At 49.2% G+C, this 26,877-nt stretch overlaps 1 protein-coding gene across 4 annotated transcripts in view; it reads right to left on the reverse strand.

Annotated features, from left to right (window-relative positions):
- The window catches only part of LOC140395135 (disintegrin and metalloproteinase domain-containing protein 23-like), a 256,264-nt gene that overhangs the window by 207,924 nt on the left and 21,463 nt on the right, over positions 1 to 26,877 (reverse strand). The gene's annotated exons all lie outside the window — the stretch shown is intronic.

Raw genomic sequence — 26,877 nt, forward strand, 5'->3', positions numbered from 1 at the left:
CGTCACCACCTTCAGGGTACAATGAACCTGAACTCCCAGATCTCTCTGTTCATCAATTTTCCCCAGGACTCTTCCATTGGCCGTATAGTCCGCTCTTGAATTAGATCTTCCAAAATCACCTCGCATTTGCCTGGATTGAACTCCATCTGCCATTTCTCTGCCCAACTCTCCAATCTATCTATGTTTTGCTGTATTCTCTGACAGTCCTCCTCACTATCTGCAACTCCACCAATCTTAGTATCATCTGCAAACTTGCTAATCAGACCACCTATACCTTCGTCCAGATCATTTATGTACATCAGAAACAACAGTGGTCCGAGCACGGATCCCTGTGGAACACCACTAGTCACCTTTCTCCATTTTGAGACACTCCCTTCCACCATTACTCTCTGCCTCCTGTTGCCCAGCCAGTTCTTTATCCATCTAGCTAGTACACCCTGAACCCCATACGACTTCACTTTTTCCATCAACCTGCCATGGGAAACTTTATCAAACGCCTTACTGAAGTCCATGTATATGGCATCTACAGTCCTTCTCTCATCAATTAACTTTGTCACTTCCTCAAAGAATTCTATTAGGTTTGTAAGACATGACCTTCCCTGGACAAAACCATGCTGTGGGCATGGTTTAGCATGAGTTGGCACTGTAGGCATCTGGGCTATAAAAGGCTATGGGTTGGGTGGAAGCATTGGTTGGCATGTATGAGCATGGGGAATGGGGTGGAGGGGGCGAGGGAGCTGGAGAGCCTGATGTTTAACAAAACAATTGGGACAATGTCCCATAGAACTGAGGCACGCCTTTTAACCAGTTGTCCTCCGATAACCAGCAGGCTCCGTGGTCTCCTCTAATCTGTATCCAGGGCTGGCAGGTCAACGTCATCCCACACGCATCTCCCGGAGCACCTTTTCCTCAGGTGGGCTGAGCCGAGAAATTTCCTAACTCAATCTGCCTGCCTCAGGAGAGAAAGTCTGGCCCTTAATATGCAAGACCATGGTAACGGTTGCTTTGGTGTGTAATGGAAACACATGACGATCGGTGGCCAGTGTCATGATATATACGAGTATATCATGGTGCAATCACACACACACTGACACACTGATGGACATACAGTAGGACCAACCAGCATACACAACATCGCAGCCAAGCACCAGTGAGAGCACAAGCACTATAAAGACAGGGGACAGGAGAGTTCCCGGCCCTTCTAGCAGCAGCCAGCTCAGAGCACAGAGCTCACAGCCTGCCTCTCAGACATTCACCATGTGCTGAGTGCCTCACCTAGATAGTGATAGGACAGAGTCCACAGATAAGCTGGTAATGCACGTACCCAAAGTTACAGTATGTTATTACCATTGAGTTGTTAATAAAATAGAGTTACACCATCTCCAGCCGTGTTGACCTGTTTGTAGACCAGAACACCCAACACGACATGGTTCCAGGAGTGGGCACATACTAGCCCCTGTGAGACCTACCTGCAACTTATCGGCAATCCGCCATCCTGCAGCATGGAGAACATCAACCCGCCACCACCGCTACGCATCGCTGGCAATCTCGGGGTGAATTGGAAGCTTTTTAAACAGCGCTTCCAGCTCTTCCTAGAGGCCACAGACAGAGAGAATGCATCGGACACCAGGAAGATTGCCCTTCTTCTCTCCACGGCAGGGCAACACGCCATCCACATCTTTAACTCCCCGGCATTCGCGGACGGCGAGGACAAAACCAAATATAAGACGGTGCTCCTAAAATTTGATGAGCACTTCAGCGTTGAAGTCAACGGAAACTTCGAAAGATACCTGTTCCTGCAGTGCCTGCAGGGTAAGGATGGGCCGTTCCAGTCTTATTTAACGCACCTCCGCATCCTCGCGCAGTCCTGCGGCTATAGGCCCACCTCTGACTCCATGATACGCGACCAGATAGTTTTCGGGGTCATGTCGGACACCCTGCGCCAGCAGCTCCTTAAAATCAAGCAACTCACCCTAGCGACGGCCATCGAGACCTGCGTCCTGCATGAGAACGCCACCAGCCGGTACTCACACATCCAGGCGGCTGAAACGGCGCGGCAGGGGCCCCACGAGGGGGAGCGGGTCCAGACGATCGAGTACCTTCCGGCCCGCGGCCTGGAGGAGGGCTGCCATTTCATGCTCTTACCGAGGCCTCCCGCGCTTGTACGCGACAAAAGAGGGGACGTTGACGCCGAGAAACGTGATGCGCAGGCGCGCACTACGCAAGACCGCACTGCGCATGCGCCGTGGCGCAACGAACGCACTGACGTCATGATGTGCGGCAACTGTGGCTCCGCCCATTTAAAGCGTCAATGTCCGGCCAAAGCGCGACAACACCTACGCTGTGGCAGGCTTGGCCACTATGCTGCCTGCTGTCAAGCACCTCAGCCTGCCAACTCGCAACAGTTTAACCAGTCTCGCAGAAATGTTCGAGCAATTCTACCCACGTTCACCGAGTCCGATCGCAACATCATACAGACCAGTGACACTGAGGACAGGGAGCCCCTCCACATTGCTTTCATCAACAAGAACAAGCTGTCCCCGAGTCGAACGCACCAGCCGCTGTCGGTGCACAGCATTGATCCAGACGACGAGTGGTGTGCCACCCTGACGGTCAACCGATCCCAGATCACATTCCGCCTGGACACTGGTGCTTCCGCAAATCTCCTCGCATGGTCAGCATTTCAAACCCTGAGGGTCAAACCAGCAATTCTTCCATCAATCTGTCAACTGGTCGACTAGAAAGGCAACGCCATTCCCGCCACGGGGTCGTGCCAACTCAAAGTGACGCACAACTCGTGTAAAGCCATCCTACCCTTCGAGATCGTGGGCTCTTCAAAGGACTCTCTGCTAGGCGCACAGGCGTGCAAACTCTTCCACCTCATTCAGCGAGTACACACTCTCTCTCCAGAAGGCACGTCTGACTTCCAAGATGCAGAATTCAGTGCGCAACTAAACTCAATCCTCTCTCACAACCAGGATGCTTTTGAGGGCATGGGTACACTGCCCTACACATACAAAATCCTGCTCAAACAGGATGCCACCTCGGTAGTTCATGCACCTCGCAGAGTCCCAGCACCCCTCGAGGACCGCCTTAAGCAGCAGCTGCAGGACCTTCAGGGCCAAGGAGTGCTTTCCCGGGTGACGGAGCCAACTGCATGGGTCAGCTCCAAGGTGTGCGTCAAGAAGCCTTCCGGCGAACTCCGGATCTGTATTGACCCGAAAGACTTAAATCGCAATATAATGAGGGAACATTACTCGATACCCAAACGTGAGGAGATCACGAGTGAGATGGCTGGGGCAAAAAGATTCACCAAGCTTGATGCCTCAAAGGGCTTCTGGCAGATTCAATTGGATCAGTCCAGCAGGAAGCTGTGCACTTTCAACACTCCATTTGGCAGATACTGCTGCAATAGGATGCCATTTGGAATCATATCGGCCTCGGAAGTTTTCCATTGCATCACGGAACAGATGATGGAGGGCATCGAAGGGGTGCGCGTCTATGTGGACGATATTATTTGGTCTACCACACCGAAGGAGCATATCAGTCGCCTCCAACGCGTCTTTCAACGGATACGGGACCAGGGCCTGCGCCTTAACAGAGCCAAATGTTCTTTTGGACAAACTGAGCTAAAGTTCTTGGGGGATCACATCTCCCGGTTGGGTGTGCGGCCGGATGACGACAAGGTGGCAGCCGTCACGGCCATGCAGAAGCCGACAGACAAGAAGGCGGTGCTACGCTTTCTCGGAATGGTCAACTTCCTGGGGAAGTTCATCCCTAACCTTGCTTCCCACGCTACAGCTCTCCGGCATCTTGTCAGGAAGACAACTGAATTCCAGTGGCTTCCCACCCACCAGCGTGAATGGGAGGAGCTCAAGGTCAAGCTCACCACCGCCCGGTACTGGCGTTCTTCAATCCTGCAAGGGAAACAAAAATCCCGACTGACGCCAGCCAGTCCGGCATTGCGGCGGTCCTCCTGCAACAAGATGACGCCTCATCATGGGCCCCTGTCGCCTATGTGTCACGTGCCATGACCCCCACAGAGCAGCGCTATGCGCAGATTGAAAAGGAGTGCCCAAGCCTGTTGACTGGCTTTGACAAGTTCCATGACTATGTGTATGGCCTTCCCCAGTTCACTGTGGAGACTGACCATCGCCCGCTGGTTGGCATCATTCAAAAGGACCTCAATGACATGACCCCTCACCTCCAGCGCATTCTGCTCAAACTCCGGAGGTACGACTTCCAACTTGCATACACCCCGGGTAAGGATCTGATCATAGCAGACGCTCTGTCCAGGGCAGTCGACACTCTGACCGACCCAGAGGGGTTTGTTTGCCAAGTCGACGCACATGTAGCCTTCACTTCTGCCAATCTGCCGGCCACTGATGCACGCCTGGCCCACATTCGACGTGAGACTGCGGCCGACCCACTTCTGCAATGTGTGATGCGCCACATAACGGACGGGTGGCTCAAGGGACAATGCCCACAGTTTTACAACATTCGGGACGACTTGGCAGTTGTTGATGGTGTCCTCCTGAAGCTGGACCGCATCGTGATCCCACACAGCATGCACCGGCTTGTCTTAGAACAGCTGCACGAAGGCCATCTCGGCGTTGAGAAGTGCTGACGGAGGGCCCGAGAGGCTGTATACTGGCCGGGAATAAATGAGGACATTGCCAACACTGTGCTCAATTGCCCCACCTGTCAGCGGTTCCAGTCGGCATAACCCCGTGAGACCCTTCAGCCCCATGAGTTGGTCACGCCCCCTGGTCGAAGGTGGGCGTGGACCTGTTCCATGCGCTCGGTAGGAACTACATCATCATCATCGACTACGTTTCCAGCTATCCTGAGGTCATACGCCTGCACGACACCACGTCATTGGCTGTTATCCGGGCCTGTAAGGAGACCTTTGCTCGCCACGGCATTCCGCTCACCGTGATGTCAGACAATGGCCCCTGCTTCGCGAGTCAGGAATGGTCTTCCTTCGCTAGTGCAGACAACTTTGCACATGTGACGTCCAGTCCCCTGCACCCTCAGTCAAATGGCAAAGCAGAGAAGGGCGTCCACATTGTAAAAAGGCTCCTCTGCAAGGCTGCTGATGCAGGATTTGACTTCTGCCTCGCCTTGCTGGCCTATCGCTCGGCCCCACTGTCCACGGGCCTATCGACGGCCCAACTGCTTATGGGTCGCACCCTCAGGACCACTGTGCCGTCCATTCACATCCCAGACCTCGACCATGCTCCGGTACTTCGGCGGATGCAACAAGAGCGTGAGAAACACAAGGCGGCTCATGATGCTCGGGCAACTGATCTTCCTGTCCTGGTGCCTGGAGATCATGTACGCATACATCTTCTGGAGGGTGGCTGGTTGGCAACCGCTGAGGTTCTTAGACAGATGGCTCCCCGCTCATTTCTGGTTCGTTTGCCTGATGGCTCCATTCGCTGCCGCAATCAGCGTGCCCTTCGTCTGGTTCCATGCTCACTACAAAATTCTGCACCGGTGCCACGCCCTCCTGTTGTCCCTGACATGGACTTTGTTGAGCTTCCGGATACTCTGCCTCCTCCTCACTCGATCGTGGCCCGGCCCAATCCTCAGCCGGTGGATCCTGATCCACCCTTGAGGTGGTCAACACAAATTCGTCGCCCACCCCAAAGACTTGATTTATAAACCTTGCACTATTGGACTCACTGACTTGTTCTGCAGTACTGTTTAAGACTTTTTCATCGTTTGTTAATAGCATTTGTTTCGTTCTTGGCGTAACATAGTTTTCCTCTGCACCTGGCACCTTCCCGTGTATATAGTATAGCCACATGTACATATTGATGTAAATAATGCTCACACATGATCAGACACACTCACTACACTTTATTTATTCTCATGTAGGCACATATTCTTTGCAAAAAGGGAGGATGTCATGATCTACATCAGCATATCATGGTGCAATCACACACACATTGACACACTGATGGAAATACAGTAGGACCAACCAGCATACACATCGCAGCCAATCACCAGTGAGAGCACATGCACTATAAAGACAGGGGACACCAGAGTTCCCGCTCATTCTAGCAGCAGCCAGCTCAGAGCACAGAGCTCACAGCCTGCCTCTCAGACATTCACCATGTGCTGTGTGCCTCACCTAGATAGTGATAGGACAGAGTCCACAGATAAGCTGGTAATGCACGCACCCAAAGTTACAGTATGTTATTACAGTTGAGTTGTTAATAAAATAGAGTTACACCATCTCCAGCCGTGTTGACCTGTTTGTAGACCAGAACACCCAACACGACAGCCAGCATACAAACAAAGAAACAAGGAGCAGGAGGAGGCCATTCAGCCCCTCAAGCCTGTTCTGCCATTTAATAAGATTGTGGTTGATCTGAAGTAGCCCCAAACCTACACCCCATCTACTTCCAAACCCCTATCCACCCCTTGCTCGCCAATAATCTATCCACCTCTGCCTTAAAGATATTCAAAGACTCTGCTTCCATCACCATTTGAGGAAGAGAGTATAATAGGGAAGAGGAGAAAATATGCAAAGTCAATGTAAAAGGAACATTTTAGCTCCTGCACACAATTTAGCAGTTAATTATCCTCTACTTCATTAGTCACTGGCTTAATATGTACACTTGTCATATTCTACATTCTAATAGGCTTTAACTTGACAATCAGTTGCTATTTGTTGGCAAAATTAGTAACGAAGACCTTAATGAATAAAAGCCTGTTGACACATGTAAATGAACTGCCAAGAGCAAACGTGTGATTTCTGTTGAGTAAGCCATGCGAGATGGGTATCTTTCAACTTCTTCGGAGATCGCATTGACTACATCTGATACCTTTCCTTGACCTCATCTCTTCAACCCTTCAGAATCTGGGTCCACTTCAGAATCTGGGTCACCTATCAAATTGTCCCAAGGTGTTTCCCCCCTCAGGGTTCCTGCATCTAACAGACTGGATAGCCCTGGTCACGTTGAGTTGAACCACAACTAACCTACTTCCCTTGGCTTTATATATTGCTTCAACCCAGAAGCTCATTCATGAGGCTTGTTGGGTATCATGGTGAGGGAGCTTGGGAACTACACCATGACGGGCTTGTCCTCTCTCACGCAGCAGTATTTTGAACAATGCCCCCACACGACAGCTGCGAATCACCCAACACAGAAGGCAGGAGCAGGGAACGCTTCAGCAAACAGCTAATTAGGTAGCTCCAGCTGGGGTGTCTGCTATGGTTCCGTGGATAGCACTCTTGCCCGAGTCAGACACTTGAGCACAAAGCTCTAGGCTGACATTCCAATGCAGTACTGAGAGAGCGCTGCACTGTTGGAGGTGCCACCTATTTAAAAATATATATTTTATTCCAAACATTATCAAATTCTTACGTGTAAAGGCATAACTAATAATACAAACAGTTTGTCATTTTTATGTTAACGAAGTATTAGTAACAACCCTAAATCCCTTATCCAACCTCAGCCCGACTATCTTCCCTCCCTCACACTCTCCCCTCCCTCACCCCCTCCCCTCCCAACTGCCCAACACCCCCCTAACTGCTGGCTACGAACAGGTCCCTAGGGAAAGTGATGAAAGGCATCCGTCTAGAATTGAGCCTTTCTTTCAACTCTCTGAAGGTATATTTAATCTTTTCCAAAGCAGGAATTCTGCCAGATCTCCCAATCATGCTAAGGCCCTTGGTGGTACTGCCGACCTCCATCCAAGCAAGACTCGTCTCTGGGCCACCAAGGAGGCAAAGGCCAATGCATCAGCCCTCTTCCCTCAAGGAGCTCTAGCGAGTCTGACGCCCAAAGATCGCCGCCAGTGGACACGGCTCCAACTTGACCCCAACGATCTCCAACATGATCTCAAAACACGAGACCCAGAACCCAACCAGCGTGGGGCAGGACCAGAACATGTGTGAGTGATTTGCTAGCCCCTTTGTACAACGTTCACATCTGTACTCCACCCCAGGGAAGAACCCATACGTGTCTTAGTTAAGTGCACTCTATGTACTACTTTAAACTGTATCAGGCTCAACCTAGCGCAGGAGGAGGTAAAGGTACCCGATGCAAGATCTCACTCCAAACCCCTCTCTCGAGCCCAAGGTCCAGCTCTAATTCCCACTTCCCCCTCACCTCTTCTAGTGATGGCTTCCCCATCTCCAGCAAACACTCATATATATCAGAGTTCTTCCCTTGTCCCATCGCATCCCGTGATAGCATCCTACATATCAGTGTGGGTCTCGGCAACTGGGGGAACAAAGACAGCTCTTTACGAATAAAGTTCCTCACCTGCAAATACCTAAATGCACTCGCCCTCGGGAAATTAAATTTATCCTCCATCGCCTCTTAAACCTACCTACCTTCAACCCGCTAACCTACCTTCCACAAACAAGTCCCTGAAATCCTCAACCCCTTTTCTCCTTCAGATCTTATAGATTGCGTGCATCCCTGACAGTGCAAACCTATGATTATCACAGTAATGCCCACAGTCCAAAATGTTGCCTAAACTAGTTCCAAACTCTTAAAGATGCCACTACCATCAGATTCATCAAGAGCCTGATCTGGGAGAACGGAAGAGGGGCCGTAGCCAACACACTTAGACACGACCCTTCAAACGATGCCTCCTCCATCCATCTCCACCCTACACCCGACTCCTCAAACCATCTTTGCACTTTCCCAATGTTCGCTGCCCAGTAATTAGAGCACAGGTTTGGTAGCGCCAACCCACCCGATTGTCACCCTCTCTACAGGAAAGCTCTTCTAATTCTGAGAGTCTTTCTCACCCAGTCAAAGGCAGAGATTTACCTCCCAACCCTAGCAAGAAAGATTTTTAATAATAATAATTGCTTATTATCACAAGTAGGCTTCAATGAAGTTACTGTGAAAAGCCCCTAGTCGCCACATTCCGGCGCCTGTTCGGGGTATGGGAGGAAGATCGGTAGAAGATCGGAGGAACACCGGCCAAGTTCAGCTTATGTAACATTCTCCAATCATACGCCACCTGAATCCCTAAATACCTAAACTTTGTTTTGGCCAGTTTAAAAGGCAGCCTGTCCTCTTCCCCAGGGAATTCACCAGGAAGATTTTGCTCTTCCTCATATTCAATATGTACCCTGAGAAGGATCTGAATTTTTTCAAAAGTTTCATAATGTTTCCCATGACTATGAGAGGATCAGGGACAGACAATAAAACATTGTCCGCGTAAAGGGAAACCCTATGCTCCTCACCCCACCTCTCAATACCTTTCCATTCCCCTGACGATCTAAGCGCAATGGCCAACGATTCAATCGCTATCACGAACAATAGTGGGGACAGCGGGCATCCCTGTCTCGTATCCCTGTATCATATCCCTGTATAGTCGGAAATATCCTGAGTTAACAGCATTCGTCCGGACACTAGCCATGGGAGCATTATATAGTAGTTTCACCCAGGGAATAAATGTTGAACCGTACCGTAATCGCCTCAAGACCTCGAAGAGGTAGCTCTTCTCCACCGGTCACCGTCCTTTCTGATGAGACCTTAAACTCGAGCCCCGTCATCTTCCCTCTCATGGTTCCATCTGAAGAAGAGTATGGGAGTTCTCCTCGGGTGTACTGATCAACACTCATCCCTCAGCCAACATCACGGAAAGCAAATTACCTGGTCATTTATTACATTGCTGTTTGTGGGAGCTGGCTCCGTGACAATTGGCTGCTGCATTTCCTGCATTAGAACAGTGACTTAAAAAAGTATGCTATTGGTAGCGAGGAACGTTTCAGATATCCCACGGTTGTGAAGTGCAATATTAACGCTAACCTTTCTTTCAACTCACCATTGAAATGCCACTGAACCCTGAGAGGAATCCAAAGGGAGAGAGGCCCTCGTACAGACACACAGAATACAAGGTTTGGAACGCGTGAAGAATGATACTATGTAATTCTTCTGTTCATTAGCATTGCAACGATAAGACTGAGGTCACAGGTTCAGGGCCATAGAGGGACGACAGGGTGCCTGACGTAGGAATGTGACCAACAGCTAGAAGAGGTTGCTCAGAATGGTATTTCAGGCTAGGACACAGCAATTGTTTAAGCAGCAGTTGGATATCTCAATGAGTAGGGTTGGTATTCTGAAAGGATGAGACCAGATGGTCTGAAGGGTTTTCTTCAACTGAAACTACCGTAGATCCAGCGTATAAGTTAATCATATTTTCGTCTGCCCCAAAAATCATGCATTTGTAAAGATTCAGAATGTAAATCGAGCCCCCCCCCCCCCCAACCGACCTTTACAGTCATCATATGCTATACTCATATTAGCAGTCAGCTTCAATGTTACACCCACAAACACATGCTACGCTTACCAGTACCCTATAACTGGCACAAGAAGAGCAAGCAGGCGATATAGGTTATGTCGCAACGGTGCGCAGCAGTTTAAGGCAGGCCCACACAAAGCAAATTCCACGTGAGAACAATAACGATGTCAACCAGCCACGCCTGTGATTCACTTTTACACTCAGCGTATAAGTCAATCCCCATTTTTGGGGCGGTACTGGACCTGGTATTGGGGAATGAGCCCGGCCAGGTGGTAGATGTTTCAGTAGGGGAGCATTTTGGTAACAGTGACCACAATTCAGTAAGTTTTAAAGTACTGGTGGACAAGGATAAGAGTGGTCCTAGGATGAATGTGCTAAATTGGGGGAAGGCTAATTATAACAATATTAGGCGGGAACTGAAGAACAGAGATTGGGGGCGGATCTTTGAGGGCAAATCAACATCTGACATGTGGGAGGCTTTCAAGTGGCAGTTGAAAGGAATTCAGGACAGGCATGTTCCTGTGAGGAAGAAGGATAAATACGGCAATTTTCGGGAACCTTGGATAACGAGAGATATTGTAGGCCTCGTCAAAAAGAAAAAGGAGGCATTTGTCAGGGCTAAGAGGCTGGGAACAGGCGAAGCCTGTGTGGAATATAAGGAAAGTAGGAAGGAACTTAAGCAAGGAGTCAGGAGGGCTAGAAGGGGTCACGAAAAGTCATTGGCAAATAGGGTTAAGGAAAATCCCAAGGCTTTTTACACGTACATAAAAAGCAAGAGGGTAGCCAGGGAAAGGGTTGGCCCACTGAAGGATAGGCAAGGGAATCTATGTGTGGAGCCAGAGGAAATGGGCGAGGTACTAAATGAATACTTTGCATCAGTATTCACCAAAGAGAAGAAATTGGTAGATGTTGAGTCTGGAGAAGGGTGTGTAGATAGCCTGGGTCACATTGAGATCCAAAAAGACGAGCTGTTGGGTGTCTTAAAAAATATTAAGGTAGATAAGTCCCCAGGGCCTGATGGGATCTACCCCAGAATACTGAAGGAGGCTGGAGAGGAAATTGCTGAGGCCTTGACAGAAATCTTTGGATCCTCACTGTCTTCAGAGGATGTCCCGGAGGACTGGAGAATAGTCACTGTTGTTCCTCTGTTTAAGAAGGGTAGCAAGGATAATCCAGGGAACTACAGGCCGGTGAGCCTTACTTCAGTGGTAGGGAAATTACTGGAGAGAATTCTTCGAGACAGGATCTACTCCCATTTGGAAGCAAATGGACGTATTAGTGAGAGGCAGCATGGTTTTGTGAAGGGGAGGTCGTGTCTCATTAACTTGATAGAGTTTTTCGAGGAGGTCACTAAGATGATGGATGCAGGTAGGGCAGTGGATGTTGTCTATATGGACTTCAGTAAGGCCTTTGACAAGGTCCCTCATGGTAGACTAGTACAAAAGGTGAAGTCACACGGGATCAGGGGGGAGCTGGCAAGGTGGATACAGAACTGGCTAGGTCATAGAAGGCAGAGAGTAGCAATGGAAGGATGCTTTTCTAATTGGAGGGCTGTGACCAGTGGTGTTCCGCAGGGATCAGTGCTGGGACCTTTGCTGTTTGTAGAAACATAAATGTTTTGGAGGAAAATGTAACTGGTCTGATTAGTAAGTTTGCAGACGACACAAAGGTTGGTGGAATTGCGGATAGCGATGAGGACTGTCAGAGGATACAGCAGGATTTAGATTGTTTGGAGAATTGGGCGGAGAGATGGGAGATGGAGTTTAATCCAGACAAATGTGAGGTAATGCATTTTGGAAGGTCTAATGCAGGTAGGGAATATACAGTGAATGGTAGAACCCTCAAGAGTATTGAAAGTCAAAGAGATCTAGGAGTACAGGTCCACAGGTCATTGAAAGGGGCAACACAGGTGGAGAAGGTAGTCAAGAAGGCATACGGCATGCTTGCCTTCATTGGCCGGGGCATTGAGTATAAGAATTGGCAAGTCATGTTGCAGCTGTATAGAACCTTAGTTAGGCCACACTTGGAGTATTGTGTTCAATTCTGGTCGCCACACTACCAGAAGGATGTGGAGGCTTTAGAGAGGGTGCAGAAGAGATTTACCAGAATGTTGCCTGGTATGGAGGGCATTAGCTATGAGGAGCGGTTGAATAAACTCGGTTTGTTCTCACTGGAACGAAGGAGGTTGAGGGGAGACCTGATAGAGGTCTACAAAATTATGAGGGGCATAGACAGAGTGGATAGTCAGAGGCTTTTCCCCAGGGTAGAGGGGTCAATTACTAGGGGGCATAGGTTTAAGGTGAGAGGGGCAAGGTATAGAGTAGATGTACGAGGCAAGTTTTTTACGCAGAGGGTAGTGGATGCCTGGAACTCGCTACCGGAGGAGGTGGTGGAAGCAGGGACGATAGTGACATTTAAGGGGCATCTTGACAAATACATGAATAGGATGGGAATAGAGGGATACGGACCCAGGAAGTGTAGACGATTGTAGTTTAGTCGGGCAGCATGGTCGGCACGGGCTTGGAGGGCCGAAGGGCCTGTTCCTGTGCTGTACATTTCTTTGTTCTTTGTTTGTTTGATTCAATGGTCGACGTATACAGTCTTGTGAACTACACGTGCATGTTGTGTTGAATGGTACTTGAAATTATTGAATGTGGTTAATATCATTGTGTAAAGAGGGTAGGTGGAATAGAATTGTACCTCATGGTCACTGGCCTCCTTGGATTGGTTACTGATTGCTTTAAGGACTGTGAGAGCGACTCAACTGTTGCTCTCCCCAATTGATTTAGGGTTTTAAATATTTTTTATTGCTTCTGTCAGGAAATGATGTGACTCATATAACTGTCCTTCGTTAGCATAATAATGAGCTGGGAGTAGTTAATTGGTACAGTTGGTCTTCCCCTGTCCATCTTTTCATTTATTCATCAAATTCACCTTGGCTTTCTTTACATAGAAACATTGAAAATAGAAGCAGGAGGAGGTCATTCGGCCCATCAAGCCTGCTCCGCCATTCATTATCATCATGGCTGATCATCCCATCCCCCCCATATCCCTTGATCCCTTTAGCTCCAAGAGCAATATCTGATTCCTTCTTGAAATTACACAAGGTTTTGGCCTCAAGTACTTTCTGTGGTAGTGAATTCCACAGATTCACCACTCTCTGGGTGAAGAAATTTCTCCACATCTCAGTCCTAAAAGGTTTTCCCCTTATCCACAAACTATGACCCCTAGTTCTGGATGCCCCCACCATCGGGAACATTCTTTCTGAATCTACCCTGTCTAATCCTGTTAGAATTTTATAAGTTTCTATGATAAACCTCTCTCACTCTTCTAAAATTCAATGAATATAATCCTAACTGATTTAGTCTCTCCTCATATGACAGTCCCGCCATCCTTGGAATCAGCCTGGCAAATCTTCGCTGCAGTCCCTCCACAACAAGAACATCCTTCCTCAGGTAAGGACACCAAAACAGCACACAATACTCCAGGTGTGGCCTCACCAATGCCCGATACAATTGTTGTAAAACATCCCCCTCTCTATACTCAAATCCTCTCACTATGAAGGCCAACATACCGTTTGCCTTCTTTACTACCTGTTGCACCGGCACGCTTACTTTGTGACTGATGCACAAGGGTTAGCACCGTTGCTTCACAGCGCCTGGGACCTGGGTTTGATTCCCGGCTTGGCTCACTGTCTGTGTGGAGTCTGAACATTTTCCCCATGTCTGTGTGGGTTTCCTCCGGGTGCTCTGGTTTCCTCCCACAAGTCCTGAAAGACGTGCTTGTTCGGTGAATTGGACATTCTGAATTCTTCCTCTGTGTATCCGAACCGGCACCGAAGTGCGGCGACTAGGGGATTTTCACAGCAACTTCATTGCAGTATTAATGTAAGCCGACTTGTGATACTAATAAAAATTATAATTATACCAAGGTCTCGCTGAGTATCCACCTTTCTCAATTTACACCATTCAAATAATAATCTGCCTTCCTATTTTTGCTACCAAAGTGGATAACCTCACATTTATCCACAATGTACTGCACCTGCCATGCATATGTTCACTTACTCAGCTTGTCCAAATCACACTGAAGCATCTCTGCATGCTCCTTACAGCTCACCCTCTCACCCAACTTTGTATCATCTGCAAATTTGGAGATAATACATTTAGTTTCCTCGTCCAAATCATTAATGTATAATGTGAACAGTTGGAATTCTAGCAGTACCCCACTCGTCACTGCCTGGCAATCAGAAAAAGACCCATTTATTCCAATCTTTTGCTTCCTGTCTGCTAACCAGCTTTCTATCCATCCTAAGGCACTATCTGCAATTCCACACATTTTAACTTTACATAGTAACCTGCTATGCAGGACATTGTTGAAATCCTTCTAAAAGTCTAAATAAACCACATCTACCAGTTTTCCCTGGTCAACTCGATTAGTTAATTTTGTGTCTCCATCAAAGGTGAGAATTATATTGTCACTGTCTTGTCAATTGCATTATTAAGGTTAAGAGAAATCAGGGACTGTCACCCCCTCACATTTTTCACCTTTTGTTTAATTTATTGATTTGTTGTTTAATGAAAAGAGTATACATAGAGGACTGTTGGGACAGTGGTCAGTGTGGGAGGAGAGCTGTGAGACTGGGAAAGTTAGTAAGCTCTCTTGATAAAGAAAAACTCTGTATCTTGGTTTCAGGTTCAACAATTAGCTTAAGTCCTGTTAACAACAACGGATATCTCCACCCCTGGAGATTAGAGCAAGTGGTTTAACATTGCACTGGATCCAGTGTTGTGTAACCTCCCTGCCTCCACAGATGAATTTTCCATCTCCTTTTGGGTCACTCTTGAGATGTAGTCATCATTAACAAGGCCTATCCTTTGTTTCCCTTGTAAGGTGGTAGGATGCCATTGCAGTCTTCCTGGTTAAGGTACTCCCACAGTGCTGTTAAAGAGATACTTTTGACCCAGTGACCTTGAAGGATTAATGACATACTTCCAATTCAGGATGGAGTGCGAATTGGAGGGAAACGTGGAGTGGTGTTCCCATGTGCCTGCCGCCCTTGTTTTTCTAGGTGTGGAGATTTCCAGATTGGGTACTGTTGGCAAAGGAGTCTTGGTGAGATGGTGGAAGTAATACACATGGCAGCCATGGTACGCTGAAGGAGGGAGGCAATGCTTAATGATGGATGAGATGTTGATCTTGCAGACAACTTGAGTACGATTAGAGCTGCACTCATCCATCGATTACACTCCTGGCGATGGTGGTTGAGTACCAATGAGATGATGGTATTTATTGTAGTGTACGCAGCTCTGACCTGTGCTATTAGCCATGGTGTATATCTGTGGATGGGGTGTGATTGGGTTTCTGGGCAATAGTGACCCTCAGGACCTTGATGGGAGAATTTGGTGATGGTAATAGTAATAGGATTAGGACCTCGGCTGTATATTTTTTTACAAAATATACATAGATGTCCTCATGGTTACTTCTAAAATTAAACAACTGGACAAAGACCGTTTAAAATAGTTGAAGCTATGTTTGTCTGTGACCTGCGAACAAAAAGAGCAATCATGACAGTGCCCTTGCACCTTGTTGTCTTTGAAGAGACCCCGCTGAGGGCTGCAGAGACCATGTTTAAAGAGAACTGTCCAAAGGCCATCTGCATTTCCGAACGCAGGTTGGCCAATTGGAGTCTCCAAGTCTGCTCAGACAAAAGGACCCTGCGACATTCCGTTGAATTCTTAATGGCTGGGACATTTAACAATCTTGGGTCCCAGGTGAGGGATATACTTGCCTTGTCAAAGGCAATGTGGAGAGGTGGGACTCCTGTCACATGGGCTTCTAGTTTGTGAAATCAGTAATATCACCTTGTTGTGCTGCAAAATCTGAGTTTGCCTTTTTTAACATCCTACAAGCAGCCTCACATAAAAGGTGCCCTGCCCAAGTCTGGACTGCTGCACCCCATCTACACTGCTAATGCTGGAGGTTCTACACCATCGCCTAGGAGACTGATTCATTTCTGCATGCCTATCTCATCATATGAAGTCAACCCCACGAGATAAGTGAATTCTACAGCATCGATTTTCGGCCCACTGACCTCCATGAAAGAATACCTTATTGAATTTTGATTTTAGACTCTGGAACCCATGTGAAACACCATTTCCCTTCTCTGTGGTCTCTGCATTTTAATACTTTCTTTTCTCTATCGCTCTTTTACTCTATGACTACAAAGGAAGCAGCAGTGCAACCACCCTTCCTCCCGTATATTGAATGTGTGAAAATAAATGAACCCTTTGAGTTTGTCTTATCTCGAGTGTCGTGTCATTAATAGAAATTGGATCACACCAAAACCAAGGGGTTGGGGAATATGCTAATTATAAATGGGGAAGCAAATTGAAAACACCTTTCTTCTTAGGGATGGGTGAAAGGAGAAATTAGCTCTGTTTAAATTAACCCCCCCCCCCCCCCCCCCCCCCCCATCTGCATCATAATGTAATAGAAAGTCATGAGGTGGTTTAATTCTTCCTTATTGCAGATAGTCATAGACTGGCATTGTGTGCTGTGAATGTTACTGGTCACTAAGCACCTCAAGCGTGGACATTGTCCAGTTCTTATTTCACATGGGAGTGGACTGCTTCAGGACCTGAGGGCTTGCAAATGGAGACGAACACTGCGAAATCAGCAAACACCCAGTTCTGATTTTATGATGGAGGGAAGGGATGGGGGAAGCAGCTGAAGATGAGGTGAATTTAAAATTTTAAGCTTAGGTGTTACAACTATTGCCACAGGGATGTTTATTATCTGCAGGAAGTTACAGCCAAAAGTACTCTTAAGCCTCCTGCCAAAGATAAAAATCGGTGTAAACAATTAGAGGTCAGCGCAAGCAGTTTGAGTGCAAGGAAGCTTGGAATTCTTATTGTATATTCCCTCTTTAAGAATGAAAATTAAAAGTTATCAAGCTATCTAACCATCATTCATGCACATTAAGCTCAAAGTGCTTAACAACAGGGAATTCGGAAGCTCTTCAATTTTTAATGTCACTCAAACTGAAGCAATTAAAACACATTCCAAGAAACGAAAATGACAGAGCAGGGTTCACCAAGAAAAAAAAAATCTTTAAACAGGTTCTTCAAGGAAAAAAAATACGATAGCCCAGAAAGAAAATGGCCACTCTAAGTTTAGAGTTCTTTCTAAACTTACAAAGAACTTGAGAAATAAGAGCATAAGAAATGGGAGAATGGGAAGGCTGTTAAAGCCTCTTTGGCCTGCTCCGGCAAATCATGGCTTATCTTCTTCCTCAATCCCAAGTTGTTGCCCTATCTCTAGACACGCTGAATCTCCATAAATCTATTTCTTGATCCTCAATGACTGAGCACACACGGCCTTTGAGGAAGACAATTCCAAAGACCCATAACCAGTGAAGATGTTTGCCCTCATCACTGACATGAATGGTAGATACCTTATCCTGAGACTATGACCTTCAGTATTAGAGAATCCATTCAGGTGAAACAGCCTCTTGACATCTACACTGTCAGGCTCGCAGAATACACAAAGATGCCTTGGCCAGCATCTTCCAAACCCACAACCACTGCCATCTAGGAGGACAAGAGCAGCAGATACCTGGGAACACCAACCCCTGGTGGTTCCCCTCCAGGCCACTCACCATCCCGCTTGGAAATATATCGCCGTTCATTCACTGTCACTGGGTCCAAATGCTAGAATGCCCTCCCTCACAACACTATGGGTGTATTTACAACTCAGTGATTGCAGCAGTTCAAGAAGGCAGCTCACCACCACCATCTGAAGGTCAACTCGGGATGAACAAAAAATGCTGGCCTAACCAGCGACGCTCACATCCTGTAAATTAATTTTTAAAATACATTAAAGAATTCACGGGCGGGATTCTGTGATCCTGAGGCTAAGTGTTGACACCATCGGAAACGCTCCAGCTGCTGATCCTAGCGTGAATTGGGTGCCGCGGGGTCCGCGCATGCGCAGTGGCACCAGTGACAACGCGCCGGCCCCGACGCACATGGCGCAGGGCTACAGGGGTCAGCGCGGAAGAAAGGAGGCCCCCAGCCAGAGAGGCCAGCCTGCTGATCGGTTGGCCCCGATCATGGACCAGGCCACATCGGAGGGCCCCCCCCCCCCCAGGATCGGACACCCCCGCCACAGGCCACCCCCGGGCCCTTCCACGCCGAGGTCCCGCCGGCTGGGAGCAGGTGTGAACGGCGCTGGCGGGGCCTCTCAGCCCATCCCGGGCCCGAGACTCAGCGTGGGGGGGGGGGCCGTGACCGCCGCCAATGGCGCCGATTCTCCGCTCAGCAGACAATCGAGTCGGGGCGACGTGGCGCAATTTGCGCCAGTCGCAGGGATTCTCCAGCCCAGCCCCAGGCTGAGAGAATCCCGCCCCACCTCTCAGTCTCCCACTTTAAAGGTCCACTTTACACAATCACTTCTCATAAGACAACCCCCTCATTCGAGGAATAAATCGAGTAAACCTCTGTTGCATCTCCGCCAAGGCATTTACATCCTTCCAGAGTCAAAGAGATCAAAATTGTACACTTCACTCCAAGTGTGGTCTCACTAAATCCCTGCAAAATTCCGCACTTTTATTATATTCCAACCTCCTTACAATAAAGGGTAATATACCATTTGTTCTCTTAATCTCTTACTGCGCCTGCATATAAAAACAGAAAATGCTGGAAAACCCCTGCAGGGCTGGCAGCATCTGTGGAGAGAGAAGCAGAGTTAAGGTTTGGAGTTCAGTATGAGTCTTTTAGATGTGCCAGCATGATAACTTTCTGTGATTGGGTCCATCTGAAAACCAAGTCCCTAACTCTTGAAAAAAGTAGTCTGCTTTTCTGTGATTCCTGCCAATAGGATCATTTCAGAATTCCCACACAAGCACTCCATTTGTCACTTAACCTATCTGTAACCTTTTGCCACCTGTGTGTGTCCTCCTCACAGTTTAACTTCCTATTGAACATAGAATTTTCAGCCTATTGGATAAAGTCTACCCTGGCACCCTTAGGACATAGAACATAGAACATTACAGCGCAGTACAGGCCCTTCGGCCCTCGATGTTGCGCCGACCTGTGAAACCACTCTAAAGCCCATCTACACTATTCCCTTATCGTCCATATGTCTATCCAATGACCATTTGAATGCCCTTAGTGTTGGCGAGTCCACTACTGTTGCAGGCAGGGCATTCCACGCCCTTACTACTCTCTGGGTAAATAACCTACCTCTGACATCTGTCCTATATCTATCACCCCTCAATTTAAAGCCATGACCCCTCATGCTAGACATCACCATCCGAGGAAAAAGGCTCTCACTGTCCACCCTATCTAATCCTCTGATCATCTTGTATGCCTCAATTAAGTCACCGCTTAACCTTCTTCTCTCTAACGAGAACAGCCTCAAGTCCCTCAGCCTTCCCTCATAAGATCTTCCCTCCATACCAGGCAACATTCTGGTAAATCTCCTCTGCACCCTTTCCAATGCTTCCACATCCTTCCTATAATGCGGCGACCAGAATTGCACGCAATACTCCTTGTCAAAGACGTTAATGCAGAATGTACCTAGCTCAGGCCCTAACACTTGATACCTGCAGCACTCGACTAATTACTGTCTATCAACACAAAGTTGACCATTATTCCTTGCTCTGTTTTCCGGGCATTGCCAGTCCTCAATCCATGCTAATCCTATGAGCTACTGCCTTGTGTAGAAACTTTGTGCTGTACCTCATCAAATACTTCTTGAAAATCTTTAGCCCTGCCAGCTCCCTTTCTTAAGACCATGCTAACTCTGCCTATAGATTGGGGGGGATTTTCCAGCCATTTCTGCGGCAGGATCTTCTGGTATCACCGAGGGTAACCCCCTCCCCAGAAACAATGAGAAATCCCCATGCACAGCAGCGGGACTAGAAGATTCCACCAACAGCCAATAGCGGGCCACCTCAGCAAGACATGTGAAGAAGTGTGGACAATTCCGCCCACTGTAGCATTTTTCCTATGTCTGATGGCAGACTAACTAGCCTTCCTATTATTCCCTGTTTTCTCTCTCTCTCCTTTATTTCTTTAGTTGGCGCAGTTACATTTTCAATTTTCAATTCAAAATACAGTAGTACGGTGGCCATGCTACTGGATTTATAATCCAGAGGCCTGCACGAATGATTTAGAGACACTAGGCTGAGTTTTCATACAGCAAACAAATGGAGAGTTAAGAGGATGGGGGTCCAACAAATTTGCAGATTCTGCCACCGGCTATTTTAAGGGAGCTATTTCTGTGAGGTGGACTGTCGGCTACTCACTGGCCAGCGACTGGTAGCCAATTACGTCAATTAAAAATGCCACTCGAGAACATTGTTGACATACCTTCCGGAATTTTCCAAACACCAAATAGAGCCCTTGCTCTATCTCCAGGTGACAGGCTGGGTAGCCAACAATGCCTCTTTTATCTTCCCTCACACCCTCGCACAATGGGTACCAGATGGATACAGCTGTAGCCACAGTCTATCCTCCCGAAGTGTTTCCCTCTCCACACAGTTGGTCTGGCAGCTGTGGACACATTTTATTTTTAAACTTCCTAAAGTCTTCACGGGGCATCTCCATCGACGTTACCTTCTCCTAACAACATTGGCAATTCCCACCATTCCCAACGGGCCAACCAGAGCCTCAGGTACTCCGATTGGCTTGCCCGGCTAAACATCCCATCCATTATCCTTAGTTGGACGGGGCTCTCTCTTAGTGGGCCATCTCCTCGAAAATCTCCCTCGGGGTTCAACCGTCGGCCTTTCCGGGCTCTTGTGCTGCATTTCATCCAGGCACTGGGGCCCAGGATCGGAAACCCAGCCCACCAAGGTCAAATGCTGCCACAGAAGCTGGGAAATGTAAATTCTGTTAATGCAGTAAGTGTGGAATAAAAAGCTAGCAACAGTGATGGTGACCATGAAACTAACGGATTGCTGTAAAAACCTGTCCACTTCACTCATGTCAATATTCTTTCTTAAGGGAATGATATCTGCAATTCCAGACCCACAGCAAAGTGGTTAATACCTAGTTGACATCTGAAATGGCCCAGAATTATATTCAAGGATTGGCTCATCATCACCTTCTCAATTAGTGATGGACAATAAACACTGGCCTTGATGCTAATGCCTGCCGAGGTGAGGGCAGGACTGAATATCCCACTCACTTTCCATCCTGACTCCTTCATCCCACCAAAAGTCATAAAGTGCAACCCTTGCTTGCCCTTTCGCCAATAAACTTGGGCACCATCCATCTGTTGTACGCACTGCCCCATTCAGATTGATCATGAAAATCGCTAGTCATTAACCGATCGGTTGTCCGTTTGAATCCATCGCCAGTTTTATTTACAGGGTGTAAAGTGACAGCCATGGCTCAGCCGGCAGAACCGGCCTCAGGCAGGAGGCTCCAGGTTCAAGTCCCACTCCAGAACCCGAGCACACAAATCAAGATTGACTTTCCACTGCTGAGGGATACGAGATTTTTCAACTGAGGCCCCATCTGTCCTCAGATGAATGTAAAAGAAGCCATGACACTATTTCAAACAGCAAGGTAGAACACTGGGCTTAATCGCTGGCTTTTAAAGCAGACCAAGGCAGGCCAGCAGCACGGTTCAATTCCCGCACCAGCCGGAATGTGGCGACTAGGGGCTTTTCACAGTAACTTCATTTGAAGCCTACTTGTGACAATAAGCGATTTTCATTCATTCTTCATAGGTACCAAACATCCCTGGTATCGTAGGAACCTGGGAGCCTGTTTCACCATTCAAGCTGATCATCTGCATCTACACTACCGATTGTGAAATCTCTCAAAGTCATGAGTATCCAGAATTCTAAAAGATTTCTGTCTTCAACACGCTCAATCTCTGAGCTTCCAATAGTTCTAGTCAATATTTATCCCTAAATCAACATGACAAAAACCCCAGATTTCCAGGTCATTATCGCATTGTTGTTTCTGGGAGTTTGCTTTATGCAAATTGGTTCCTGCATTACAACAGGGCCTACACTTCCGAAGTACATCATCGGCTGTAAAGTGCTTTGGGATGTCTTGGGGTACGGAAAGACACTGGGCAAAATTCTACTGTTTGCAGACTAAGGGCATAATTCTGGAAAGATTCCTCAGTATTCTAGCAAGCAGGAACTGCTGTGAGCTTCCCGGCACTCGGCCCAGCAAGGCCAGCAACGCTCAATGTTAATTGGTCCTCTTAATGAGGTGCCACGGGCTTCCCAGCACCCCCGGCTAACAAGGTCGTGTAGTACTTAAACAGCACTTGCACAGCCAACCCCAGCCAGCTCGCAGCCATGGCACCGAGAAGACCGGACCCAAGATTACGGCAATGCGGACCTGGCAAGGCTCCTAGTTGTGGTTGAGGCCAGGTGGGATGTCCTGTTCCCTCGAAGGTCCCGGAGGGTGAGTCACACGGCACCAGTGCTGCCTGGGATGAGGTGGCGACAGTTGTAAGCTCTGGGAGCGCGGTCAGGAGGACTGACCTCCAGTGCCGCAAGAAGCTCAATGACCTACACTGGGTAGCACGGGTGAGTGGACACCAAACCACCCCCCCACCCCCCACCCACCTCCTCCATGACACCTTGCTGCCCCCACATGAGTATCCACCCCACCCCCCCAACTCTCAAGGCAGCCCCCAACCCTTGCTTCAACCCCCCCCTCTCCTTACAACCACCACCCCACCCCCACCCCCAGCTCTTCCTTCACACATCTCCCCAACACATCTCCCCACCAAAGGTTATGGGGAGAAAGCAGGATTAGCCTATTGAGTTGGATGATCACCCATGATCGTGATGAATGGTGGAGCAGGCTCGAAGAGCCAAAAGGCATCCTCCGGCTCCTATCTTCTATGTATCTATGTACCACTATGAACCATGCGTGTGGCTAACAATGCTCTCTCTGTGTCTCTGCGGGAGAAGCTCTTGCCCAATCGCCGGGAGAAGGCCCAGTCAAGGGGCAGGGTGCCCGACTTAAGAATCCTTACCACCTTCAAGGAATGGGCTCTGGAGGTGACAGGGGGTGACAGTCACCCATGCGGAGATTGGCAGAAGTCGCAGAGGTGAGGAAACACAGAGTCCCACCCGGGGGACCTGTCAAACGTGAGTTGTTATTGCCTCACTGACTGACCCACCCCTCCCACTGATCCCATCTCCATTCTCCCACAGGTCCTCCAGCTGACGGCACCAGCCCATCCCGGTGGCCCCTTCTCCAGCCTTCCAGGAGAATACCTCAGAGGAGCGATCCGAAGAAGACACGATCGATGCGTCACAGCAGTCATCCCCACCCTCCACCAGTGCAAATACACACACCTCGGCGGGAAACGTTTGTCAGGCTTCTGGGGCACAATCTGGTGAGCACCACAGCTGCTGATGCACAACATGTGAAGGCAGGAACCCCCAGGTGAGATGGCAGTCGGAGTCTGCTGGATCCCAGCACCCAGCTGGATCCCTGCTGTGCTCTGCTACAGGGTTACCCGGAGCTCATGGAGATGATAGGGAGCAGCCAGGACGTTCAGAGGGAGTGACACTCCAGCAGATCAATGGTCGATCGAAGGAGTCCCAGGGGCTACGGGCACAGATGTCGCCGGCAATGTGTGGCACCATGGAGCGTGGCTCGATGGAGAGCCTGGTGCACATCGTCAGCACCATTACCAAGGCGTCGCGCAGTCGGTGACGGCCATGGCTGAGGGTCTCGGCAGAATGTCCGACTCGCTGGGGGATGTGACCCAGTATCAAGCTGACCTTGATGAGCTGTTGCGGGACATGTCTCGCTTTCAGATGGGAATGGCCGAGGTGCCGCGGGGCTTGTCCCAGTCGCAGGTGGGCATTGCCGAGGCACCGCAGAGAATGTCCCAGTTACTGAGGAACATCACCGAGGGCATCAACACCATGGTGCAGACAGCCAGGGCTCACACCAGCTGCCCCTCTGTCCAGAGCTGAACCCCAGGGCCCCATGGGCACCGAGCGGGGGAGGCGCACTGGGTGCCAACCCGGACCTGTCCCATGGAGTGGGGCTGGTGGCCACCAGCTCGCCCAAGTTCCACCCCTCTGATGAGGCCGTGCTCGAGGTCAGCACACGGGACAGGGCAGCAAAGCTGTGCAAGGACCCTCCAGCCCCAGAGCCCCCAGAGAACACTCGTCAGGAGCATCGAAGACCATGGGACGAGGTAAGCAGCAGGCTTCCTTCACAGCAGGATCACTGAAGGCACCGGGAGAGGGGGGAGGGGGAGGAGGGGGAGGGGGGAGGGCGGGGTGCATGGGGGGATAGGTAGGGGGTGAGGGGGGTGGTGAGGGGGTGGTGATGAAAGTGGGAGGCACCGACGGGAGTGGGGAATTATCTAACACCTGCAACACATTAGAAACCCTTGAGCTCAACCAGAATGACGTCTCTGTCACTTTCTTCCACTATGCAGGCCAAACACTGAACCTTTGGCCCATCACTCCAGGCATCTCCCACTACCCCTAACAGTCACCAAACCTCCAGCTGTGGATATGTCCCCGGAGCTGTGTCCCATCCCCTGGGTGTTCGGGTGTTGGCTGCTGCATGTGTGGTGTTGCCTCCCACAGTGTTCGGGCAGAGTCCATGTTTCAGGGTGTGATTGGGATGCTAGGCATGACTCCCACATGCTACATGGCTCGCCCACCCACGGCAATCCACTTGGGTTGTCTCACTTAACCACGATTGCTAACTCCCTATTAGCAATAGCCTTCAGCCACAGAGCCAGAGGCCTCAGCAGTCATTGGGATTATGGGTGGTCAATGGGTCAGACGGGCAGCAGATAGGGTTGTCCCCGGAATGGGTACACATGATCCAGGGGTCGGCATGCTGGTGCCTCGTGGAGTTGCCCCCCCCAGCGCTCTACTCCCCACCCCCCTTTCGCATGGCGGCCCACCCCTCCAAGAGTGCCGTTCCCCCCCCGCCCTCGTTGAGCACTGGGGCGGCAGGCCCAGCACCCCAGGGCTCTTTGCCTGTGAGCAAAGATGGCTACTCACTTCCTCAGCTCCCCACAGAAGTCCTTCTGCCAGGGTCACATTTTTCAAAAGGAGTACTAATCGGCGTCAGGGTGAACACTTGCTGGGGAGGCCGGTGAATGACGGGAGGCCGTTGGATATGGGGTGGCTCTTGTTAATTGTATAGCAATAGGGCTTAAGTGGTGATAATTGGTTTCTTGCCACGCTACGGCTAGATCACGATTTCACCCACGGGAGCGGGCCGGTTGCATCTCCAAATGTTTGGTGTCTGGCACAGTTTTGTTTTTGACCTTTCCTGCGATTCACCGGCCTTGTTTCGCTCAAGTGAGAGTGCAACGAGGCCTGGGCATCGCGCCCTATGTGCTCTCGTCAGTGGAGAATCGGGACTGATTTCCACTGGTGCTAGGATTGAAGCTGACTCACCATTCAATGGCACTTAGAATTTTTTTTACCGAGGATCGGGGTTTTCGTACTATTCAATGACACACTGGGGTTTGCGCTGAACCTGAGAGGGGCCTAATCTCTCTCCCAAGTCCCGCTCCTCAGAGATTGGGGCGCTATATTTAAAGGGCGCCCCAACCTCAGAATACTGTTGCAGCCCCCTAAATTGCTGGCATAGCATCTCATAATCCCTGACACGAGCTTTCCCCCAACCCCCCACAATCGCTAGCAAGGATCGCCCTCCCTAATTGCTGGCAAAGTACCCCCCCAACTCAGTTCCCTCCATCCCCTGTTCCCCCCCTTCAATGCCCCCCATTCCCCCCATCATCTCCCCCCCCCCCCACTCATTATTCCCCTCCCTTCAGACCCCACCCCTTTGCAGTGCCAAGCTGACACCATGGACTCCGGCGGGAGGCAAGGGGGTGAGTACCCTCCCTACACTTGCCTCCAGGGTTCCAAGAAGGTCTATCAGAGGAGGTGGAGGTTGGGGGTTGCTGGATTGGGCTGGGCTGAAGGAGCTCAGATCAGGGGTCTTTCCTGGGATGGAGTTTGTTTGGCTGGTCTTTCCATCTATAGCTTTTAAACCCATTAAATTGTCTCCCGTCATGAGAAAATTAAAGATCCGTGAGATGAAGGTTAATGTCTTCACTTTAATGTGTTTTTTTCACAATTTCATTTCCTTTTAATTTATTCAAGCATCTCTGAAAGCTTAGAAGCCTAAAAGCTTTGAACTGCATTGTTTACATTCAATTTCACAGACCATCGCCTTTTGAAAGCCTCTTGATTGACAGCTCCAAGCAGTTTCAAAGGAAGGATTACCGTTATTTATTTCTACAGTTTTAAAGGAGACCATTAACTCTGAAGTATTTCCTCTTTTGAGCAGGTGTTCTTCCTAACCGCAGTTGTTTTTAAAGAGGCTGTCTCTTTGTTCTGAAGAGCTTCCTAGAAATACCAGGTGCTCTGTCTGAGCACCTTCTGTTTGTAGGATGTTCTTTCGAGCAAAGAGCCCAGCTTGAAAACTGGTTTTTGCCTCCCGCCCGATTCACCGGACCATCACGATTCCTGCTGCTGGCCAGTGGCCCTGGAGAATAACCCCCCACGCCCCACCACCCATACCTATATAAACACAAGCTCATTCTTGCTTATACCTTATG

Source organism: Scyliorhinus torazame, chromosome 2 (assembly GCF_047496885.1).
Source record: "Scyliorhinus torazame isolate Kashiwa2021f chromosome 2, sScyTor2.1, whole genome shotgun sequence".
Classification (NCBI taxonomy): domain Eukaryota; kingdom Metazoa; phylum Chordata; class Chondrichthyes; order Carcharhiniformes; family Scyliorhinidae; genus Scyliorhinus; species Scyliorhinus torazame.